This window comes from Mizuhopecten yessoensis, unplaced genomic scaffold (assembly GCF_002113885.1).
Source record: "Mizuhopecten yessoensis strain PY_sf001 unplaced genomic scaffold, ASM211388v2 scaffold5067, whole genome shotgun sequence".
NCBI classification, from domain to species: domain Eukaryota; kingdom Metazoa; phylum Mollusca; class Bivalvia; order Pectinida; family Pectinidae; genus Mizuhopecten; species Mizuhopecten yessoensis.
This window is the reverse complement of record NW_018405863.1, coordinates 98,494-110,331: the sequence shown is the minus strand read 5'-3', so window position 1 is coordinate 110,331 and position 11,838 is coordinate 98,494.

Below are 11,838 nucleotides of genomic sequence, written 5' to 3'. Positions count from 1 at the left end.
GTGTTTCAGACTTGTACAGTCACCCCGTGTTTCAGATCTATACAATCACACTGTGTTTCAGACTTGTACAGTTACCCCGTGTTACAGATCTATACAATCACACCGTGTTTCAGACTTGTACAGTCACCCCGTGTTTCAGATCTATACAATCACACTGTGTTTCAGACTTGTACAGTTACCCCGTGTTACAGATCAATACAATCACACCGTGTTTCAGACTTGTACAGGTACCACATGGGTAGGGCCTGTACAGTCACCATGTTATTAAGTCCTGTACAGAAACCACGTGGGTAGGGCCTGTACAGTCAGCACGTGATTAAGTCCTGTACAGAAACCACATGGGTAGGGCATGTACAGTCAGCACGTAATTATGTCCTGTTCAGAAACAATATGGATAGGGCCTGTAAAGTCAGCACGTGATTAAGTCCTGTACAAAAACCACATGGATAGGGCCTGTAAAGTCAGCACGTGATTGATTCCTGTACAGAAACCGCATGGGTAGGGCATGTACAGTCACCGTGTTATTAAGTCCTGTACAGAAACCACATGGGTAGGGCCTGTACAGTCAGCACATAATTATGTCCTGTTCAGAAACAATATTGATAGGGCCTGTAACGTCAGCACGTGATTAATTCCTGTACAGACACCGCATGGGTAGGGCATGTACAGTCACCGTGTTATTAAATCCGGTACAGAAACCACATGAGTAGGGCCTATAAAGTCAGCACGTAATTAAGTCCTGTGCAGAAACCACGTGGGTAGGGACTGCAAAGTCAGCACGTGATTAAGTCCTGTACAGAAACCACATGGGTAGGGCCTGTAAAGTCAGCACGTGATTAATTCCTGTGCAGAAACAACATGGGTAGGACCTGTACAGTCATCATGCGATTAAGTCCTGTACAGAAACCACATGGGTAGGGCCTGTAAAGTCAGCACGTGCTTAGGTCCTGTATAGAAACCACATGGGTAGGGCATGTACAGTCATCATGTGATTAAGTCCTGTACAGAAACCACATGGGTAGGGCATGTACAGTCAGCACGTTATTAAGTCCTGTATAGAAACCACATGGGTAGGGCATGTAAAGTCAGCACATTATTAAGTCCGGTATAGAAACCACATGGATAGGGCCTTTAAAGTCAGCGCGTTATTAAGTCCTGTACATAAACCACATGGGTTGGGCATGTACAGTCAGCACGTTATTAAGTCCAGTATAGAAACCACATGGGTAGGGCATGTACAGTCAGCACGTGGTTAGGTCCTGTATAGAAACCACATGGACAGGGCCTCCAAAGTCAGCTCGTTATTAGGTTCTGTACAAAAACCACATGTGTAGGGCCTGTGAAGTCAGCACGTGCTTAGGTCCTGTATAGAAACCACATGGGTAGGGCATGTACAGTCATCATGTGATTAAGTCCTTTACAGAAACCACATGGGTAGGTCCTGTACAGTCACTGTGTCTAATTTATCTACAGTCACCACGTGATTAATACATGTACAGTCACCGTGTATGTCGGACAATACTGCCTTATCTACACAAGCTTTTCCACACCAACCCCTAGTCCTTCCTATTATTTAGAATGGAAATGCCATCCGGATGACCCTTTTCTCTTAGGTCCCCCCAATCATATTCTTTATCTACAAGATACCTTATCCACGTTTACCATAATCCATATGAACCCTACATACCTACCCGACTCCAAACCGTAGTCATCCACATGATCCCCCTGCAGGTTCATTTACACGATATTACCTTCAACGAAAGTCTTTAAAACGAGTCTTTCCTCATAATTACTTATCGATAGGCAATCCACATCAGCTATTACATGTTCTACACAAGCCCTAATCCTTCAAATCAACCATCCACACTAGGCTGATCCTTCAAATTATTCATCCACACTAGGCTGATCCTCCAAATTAATCATCCACACTAGGCTGATCCTTACAAATTAGTCATCCACGGTAGCATACATCCTACAAGTTACACACCAACGCCAAGTTGTAAGGCTTTCTCCACAGTAGACTATATCCTTAAAACAAAACATCCGCAGTAGGCTCTAACCACCCACAGCAGACCAACCCTCTCCAACTAACCAATCACACTACTGACTAGTAGTAGGTGACTGCCTCTTCCTACGTCTTATCTCAACTACTACCGCAGTCATAGGAAAGTCGTTCCGTTTCCCAGACAAAAATTATCTCGGTTATTGATTCGTAAAATGTATCGACCAACACGTGCAGTACAATATGCCGTTACATGTATCATTGGTAGTACCGTGCATGTTATCGACATCAGACTGGATATGACAAATGGCTTTTCTCATGGAATTCTTTCGTAGTTATGCATCTCACATCAGAAATCACTTTAGTAAAAATCGTGTTCGGCACATCACGTTTTGTATAATCACGGAAGGATGCTATGAGAAAAAGACGATTCACAAACTCAATATTGAACGGAAAAATATGACTAGAGAATTGTACATTTACATCACAAACTCACTATAGTATAGGATGATATCTAAATCACAAACTCACTATAGTATAGGATGATATCTAAAACACAAACTCACTATAGTATAGGATTATATCTAAATCACAAACTCACTATAGTACAGAAAGATATCTAAATCACAAACTCACTATAGTATAGGAAGATATCTAAATTACAAACTCACTATAGTATAGGATTATATCTAAATCACAAACTCACTATAGGATAGGAAGATATCTAAATCACAAACTCGCTATAGTATAGGATGATATCTAAATCGCAAACTCACTATAGTATAGGATGATATCTAAACCACAAATTCACTATACTATAGGAAGATATCCAAATCACAAACTCACTATAGTATAGAAAGATAACTAAATCACAAACTCACCATAGTATAGGAAGATATCTAAATCACAAACTCACTATAGTATAGGAAGATATCGAAATCACAAACTCACTATAGTATAGGAAGATACCTAAATCACAAACTCACTATAGTATAGGATGATATCTAAATCACAAATTCACTATACTATAGGAAGATATCTAAATCACAAACTCACTATAGTATAGGAAGATATCGAAATCACAAACTCACTATAGTATAGGAAGATACCTAAATCACAAACTCACTATAGTATAGGATGATATCTAAATCACAAACTCACTATATTCTAGGATGATATCTAAATCACAAACTCACTATAGTATAGGATGATATCTAAATCACAAACTCACTATAGTATAGGATGATATCTAAATCACAAACTCACTATAGTATAGGAAGATATCTAAATCACAAACTCACTATAGTATAGGAAGATATCTAAATCACAAACTCACTATAGTATAGGAAGATATCTAAATCACAAACTCACTATAGTATAGGAAGATATCTAAATCACAAACTCACTATAGTATAGGAAGATATCTAAATCACAAACTCACTATAGTATAGGAAGATATCTAAATCACAAACTCACTATAGTATAGGAAGATATCTAAATCACAAACTCACTATAGTATAGGAAGATATCTAAATCACAAACTCACTATAGTATAGGAAGATATCTAAATCACAAACTCACTATAGTATAGGAAGATATCTAAATCACAAACTCACTATAGTATAGGAAGATATCTAAATCACAAACTCACTATAGTATAGGAAGATATCTAAATCACAAACTCACTATAGTATAGGAAGATATCTAAATCACAAACTCACTATAGTATAGGAAGATATCTAAATCACAAACTCACTATAGTATAGGAAGATATCTAAATCACAAACTCACTATAGTATAGGAAGATATCTAAATCACAAACTCACTATAGTATAGGAAGATATCTAAATCACAAACTCACTATAGTATAGGAAGATATCTAAATCACAAACTCACTATAGTATAGGAAGATATCTAAATCACAAACTCACTATAGTATAGGAAGATATCTAAATCACAAACTCACTATAGTATAGGAAGATATCTAAATCACAAACTCACTATAGTATAGGAAGATATCTAAATCACAAACTCACTATAGTATAGGAAGATATCTAAATCACAAACTCACTATAGTATAGGAAGATATCTAAATCACAAACTCACTATAGTATAGGAAGATATCTAAATCACAAACTCACTATAGTATAGGAAGATATCTAAATCACAAACTCACTATAGTATAGGAAGATATCTAAATCACAAACTCACTATAGTATAGGAAGATATCTAAATCACAAACTCACTATAGTATAGGAAGATATCTAAATCACAAACTCACTATAGTATAGGAAGATATCTAAATCACAAACTCACTATAGTATAGGAAGATATCTAAATCACAAACTCACTATAGTATAGGAAGATATCTAAATCACAAACTCACTATAGTATAGGAAGATATCTAAATCACAAACTCACTATAGTATAGGAAGATATCTAAATCACAAACTCACTATAGTATAGGAAGATATCTAAATCACAAACTCACTATAGTATAGGATGATATCTAAATCACAAACTCACCATAGTATAGGATGATATCTAAATCACAAACTTACTATAGTATTGTCATTGGTCAGATATTTTGTATAGATTTCTGTTTTTATTGGTCAGTCATATATTGGTCACTTTTGGCGGGATTTCATTGTGTCAGTTTTGTGAAAGATTTTGTAAGAGAGCAGACATTTTGATTTGGATACCGACACATGCATCTTTTGACAGTAAGTTTTCTCTAATATCTAATATTAATAATTTCTTCACATTTAAAGTAAATTGGGCTAAGGTTCTAGTTAATTTAAATGTATTGGTAGTTTCTAAATAATTGATAATGGAATTTATTTATAATTATGTGAGGTTTAAAGAATTGACCAAGCAATATGTATTTATTATATTTAGTGTATTTCATGTTTGAATCCTCATGAATATTATTACACTAAAAAGAACAATTATGTTTATCAAAGTATATATATCTATATATTAGCATTTACCATTTTTAAGAGAATGGTTTTATTTTATTTATAGATCGAAATATTCAGTACTAAGTGATTAGCGGTTTGATGACATCGGTTTCCTAATTCCTGACTCTGTGCCATAAACAGGTGCGTGATATGTACATTTTACATAATTTCTGTTTCCATGAAAGCTATATTCTAACTTTAGTTGTTAAAGTAAGGTTTATCATTTTCTTTCTTATTTCTTTTGGATCAATTGGTCAGTAGATTACTATGTAACTATTTGTAATGATATATAATTGAGAAACAATGATTGTAAAATATTGTAAAGTAATTGCCATGTATGCCGTGTAATTGTAATAGTATGAAAAAGTAGGCAATACAGTAATTAGTTTGTAAGAGTTATGTCCCTTCAGTGTATGTATTGTACTTGTGATTCGTTGTGCTAAATGTAGTCTTTTGTGTTTGTTTACAGAGCGTATGTATCTACCTATACACATAAAGTATATTGAGCCATGTTTTATCTGTGCTGTGGAATGGAATAAATATGAATCTTAAAGAACTCTTGGTTATTTTTAAAACCACCCCGCTTCATTACTATAACCATACTTAAAACCACACGTCTAACATAACTATAGCCATACTTATAACCATACATATAACCTTACTATAACCATATTTATAACCATACCTGATACATTACTATAACAATACTTATAACCATACATATAACCTTACTATAACAATATTTATAACCAAACCTGATACATTACTATAACCATACTTATAACCATACCTGATACATTACTATAGCCATACTTATAACCAAACCTGATACATTACTTTAACCATACTTATAACCATACCTGATACATTACTATAACCATACTTATAACCATACCTGATACATTACTATAACCATTCTTATAACCAAACCTGATACATTACTATAACAATATTTATAACCAAACCTGATACATTACTATAACCATACTTATAACCATACATGTAACCTTACTATAATCATACTTATAACCATACCTGATACATTACTATAGCCATACTTATAACCAAACCTGATACATTACTTTAACCATTCTTATAACCATACCTGATACATTACTATAACCATTCTTATAACCAAACCTGATACATTACTATAACCATATTTATAACTACACCTGATACATTATTATAACCAAACTTATAACTACACCTGATACATTACTATAACCATACTTATAACCACACTTGTAACCTTACCATAACCATACTTATAACCACACATGTAACCTTACTATATCCATACTTATAACCAACCCTGATACATTACTATAACAATATTTATAACCATACATATAACCTTACTATAACCATATTTATAACCATACCTGATACATTACTATAACAATACTTATAACCATACATATAACCTTACTATAACAATATTTATAACCATTCATATAACCTTACTATAACCATACTTATAACCAAACCTGATACATTATTATAACCATATTTATAACCATACCTGATACATTACTATAACCATTCTTATAACCAAACCTGATACATTACTATAACAATATTTATAACCATACATATAACCTTACTATAACCAAATTTATAACCAAACATGATACATTACTATAACAATATTTATAACCATACATATAACCTTACTATAACCAAATTTATAACCAAACATGATACATTACTATAACAATATTTATAACCATACATATAACCTTACTATAACCATATTTATAACCATACCTGATACATTACTATAACCATACTTATAACCACACATGTAGCCTTACTATAACCAGACTTATAACTACACCTGATACATTACTATAACCAAACTTATAACTACACCTGATACATTACTATAACCATACTTATAACTACACCTGATACATTACTATAACCATACTTATAACCATACATGTAACCTTACTATAATCATACTTATAACCAAACCTGATACATTACTATAACAATATTTATAACCAAACCTGATACATTACTATAACCATACTTATAACCACACTTGTAACCTTACCATAACCATACTACCTGATACATTACTATAACAATACTTATAACCATACATATAACCTTACTATAACAATATTTATAACCAAACCTGATACATTACTATAACCATACTTATAACCACACTTGTAACCTTACCATAACCATACTACCTGATACATTACTATAACAATACTTATAACCATACATATAACCTTACTATAACAATATTTATAACCAAACCTGATACATTACTATAACCATATTTATAACTACACCTGATACATTATTATAACCAAACTTATAACTACACCTGATACATTACTATAACCATACTTATAACTACACCTGATACATTACTATAACCATACTTATAACTACACCTGATACATTACTATAACCATACTTATAACCATACATGTAACCTTACTATAACCATACTTATAACCAAACCTGATACATTATTATAACCATATTTATAACCATACCTGATACATTACTATAACCATACTTATAACCACACATGTAGCCTTACTATAACCAGACTTATAACTACACCTGATACATTACTATAACCAAACTTATAACTACACCTGATACATTACTATAACCATACTTATAACTACACCTGATACATTACTATAACCATACTTATAACCACACTTGTAACCTTACCATAACCATACTTATAACCACACATGTAACCTTACTATAATCATACTTATAACCAAACCTGATAAATTACTATAATCATACTTATAACCAAACTTGATACATTACTATAACCATACGTATAACCATACCTGATACATTACTATAACAATATTTATAACCATACATGTAACCTTACTATAACCATATTTATAACCATACCTGATACATTACTATAACCATACTTATAACCATACATGTAACCTTACTATAACCATACTTATAACCATACCTGATACATTACTATAACCATACTTATAACCAAACCTGATACATTACTATAACCATACTTATAACCAAACCTGATACATTACTATAACCATACTTATAACCATACATGTAACCTTACTATAACCATACTTATAACCAAACCTGATAAATTACTATAAGAATATTTATAACCACAAGTTTAGCCTTACTTTAGCCATACTTATAACAATACATGAAATCTTATTATAATCAAACTTATAACCAGACCTGTAACCTTACTATAACCATACTTATAACCACACATGTAGCCTTACTATAACCAAACTTATAACCACACCTGATCCATTACTATAACCATACTTATAACCAAACCTGTAACCTTATTATAACCATACTTATAACCAAACCTGTAACCTTATTATAACCATACTTATAACCAAACCTATACATTACTCTAACCATATTTATCACCAAACCTGATACATTACTATAACCATACTTATAACCAAACCTGTAACCTTATTATAACCATACTTATAACCAAACCTGATACATTACTCTAACCATATTTATCACCAAACCTGATACATTACTATAACCATATTTATAACTACACCTGATACATTATTATAACCAAACTTATAACTACACCTGATACATTACTATAACCATACTTATAACCACACTTGTAACCTTACAATAACCATACTTATAACCACACATGTAACCTTACTATAACCATACTTATGACCAGACCTGTAAACTTACTATAACCAAACTTACAACCACACATGTAACCTTACTTAAAATAGGACTGTCAGTATTGCTAGTCACATCGGACTGTCAGCATTACTAGTAACATCGGACTGTCATTGTTAATAGCAACATCGGACTGTCAGTGTAACTAGTAACATCGGACTGTCAGTGTTAATAGCAACATGTTATTTTATTAGTTACACTGACAGGCCGCTGTTACTAGTAACAGCGGACTGTCAATGAAACTAATAAAATAGGACTGTCAGGGTTACTAGTCACATCGGACTGTAAGTGTTAATAGCAACATCGGATTTTATTAGTTACACTGACAGGCCGATGTTACTAGTAACAGCGGACTGTCAGTGAAACTAATAAAATAGGACTGTCAGTGTTACTAGTCACATCGGACTGTCAGTGTTAATAGCAACATCGGACTGTTAGTGTAACTAGTAACATCGGACTGTCAGTGTTACTAGTAGCATCGGACTGTCACTGTAACTAGTAACATCGGACTGTCAGTGTTACTAGTCACATCGGACTGTCAGTGTTACTAGTAACATCGGACTATCAGTGTAACTAGTAACATCGGACTGTCAGTCTTACTAGTAACATCGGACTGTCAGTCTAACTAGTAACATCGGACTGTCAGTGTTACTAGTCACATCGGACTGTCACTGTAACTAGTAACATCGGACTGTCAGTGTTACTAGTAACATCGGACTGTCAGTGTTAATAGCAACATCGGATTTTATTAGTAACACTGACATTCCGATGTTACTATTTAGACTCACAGGCCGATGTTACTAGTAAGAGTGACAGTCCGATGTGACTAGTTACACTGACAGTCAGATGTTACTTGTTACAGCGTACTTTCAGTGTAACTAATAAAATAGGACTATCAGTGTTAGTAGTCACATCGGACTGTCAGTGTTAATAGCAACATCTGACTGTTAGTGTAACTAGTCACATAGGACTGTCAGTGTTACTAATCACATCGGACTGTCAGTGTTACTAATAAAACAGGACTGTCAGTGTAACTAGTCACATCGGACTGTCAGTGTAACTAATAAAATAGGACTGTCAGTGTTACTAGTCACATCGGACTGTCAGTGTTAATATCAATATCGGACTGTCAGTGTAACTAGTAACATCGGACTGTCAATGTTACTAGTCACATCGGACTGTCAGTGTTAATAGCAACATCGGACTGTCAGTGTTACTAGTCACATCAGACTGTCAGTGTTACTAGTAACATCGGACTGTTAGTGTAACTAGCAACATCGGACTGTCAGTGTTACTAGTAACATCAGACTGTCAGTGTTACTAATAAAATAGGACTGTTAGTGTTACTAGTCACATCGGACTGTCAGTGTAACTAGTAACATCGGACTGTCAGTGTTACTAGTCACATCGGACTGTCACTGTAACTAGTAACATCGGACTGTTAGTGTTACTAGTCACATCGGACTGTCAGTGTTACTAATAAAATAGGACTGTTAGTGTTACTAGTCACATCGGACTGTCAGTGTTACTAGTAACATCAGACTGTTGGTGTTACTAATAAAATAGGACTGTCAGTGTTACTAGTCACATCGGACTGTCAGTGTTACTAGTAACATCAGACTGTTGGTGTTACTAATAAAATAGGACTGTCAGTGTTACTAGTCACATCGGACTATCAGTGTTAATAGCAACATCGGACTGTCAGTGTTACTAGTAAATGTAACATAGGACTGTCAGTGTAACTAGTAAGATCGGACTGTCAATGTTACTAGTTACAAAGGACTATCAGTGCTTCTAATCACATCGCACTGTCAGTGTCACTAGTAACATAGTATTTTCAGTGTAACTAGCAACATCGGACTGGCAGTTACTAGTAACATCGGACTGATAGTGTTACTAGTCAAATCGGACTGTCAGTGTAACAAGTCACATCGGAATGTCAGTGTAACAAGTAACATAGACACGTCAGTGTAAATTGTCACATCGGACTGTCAGTGTAACAAGTCACATCGTACTGTCAGAGTTACAAGTAACATAGACACGTCAGTGTAAATTTTCACATCGGACTGTCAGTGTAACAAGTCACATCGGAATGTCAGTGTAACAAGTCACATCGGACTGTCAGAGTAACAAGTAACATAGACACGTCAGTGTAAATTGTCACATCGGACTGTCAAGGTAACTAGTAACACATGAATGTCACTGTACTTACTTACATCGTTATGTCATCGTTACAAGTAACATCGGACTGTCAGTGTAACTAGTCACATCGGACTGTAAGCGTAACTAGTCACATCTGACTGTCAGAGAAAAATCAATATTATACTATGTCAAATTAGAAATAATGCTAGCAGCTTAAACTTTGATCTCTTTAATGACCATCTATTAGAATCTGCTTAATGCGAGTGTAGTTATATACAGGAAACAAGTTATCCTTACCACTTTGACTGTGCCAGATACAACAATCACAGACACTTACTCTCGGCTGCTTTATTCAATGATAATCACTCGCACTATACCCTACATACTTTACTAAATGGTTGTAACAAATTTAACAATGAAACCAATACAAATATCCTAGAGAGTGTCTCAACCTTTATCGTGAACTCAAAAAGATTTATATAACTAGAATTATCTATATAATCTTGTATTGTAAACATGAACAGCAAACATGCTTATGGTTATAAATATCATTAAGCACTTACTATAAACATAGTGTGAATATGATATACTCACCCCTTAAATCAGCATGGACTTGTATTTTATAATTGATAACAAGTAATTGTATAATTATATTCTTAACGTATTATAATGCAAGTTATTAATAATAAATAACTTGTGTTATTTATGAACAACCTTTATTTCGAACTATCTATGCCCAATTGCATATGTAAGCGAGTCATTTACTGCACGAGTTGCCTCCCCTGGCACATGTAAGCAAGTTACAGACCCTATCAACCTTTTGACCTGCACCGGAAATGACCTTTTCAATTCGAATTTGTCACGGTGAAAGTTGAAAGAAAAAGTTGACGATTACTGAATTTTAAATCTACAATCATAGATAGCCATCGAGTTCTTCAACTGCATTGGATGGTAATATGTATGTGCTTGACACGTATTAGGTGTATAAATGCAACTACGGAGTTCACAGGGCGCAAACAA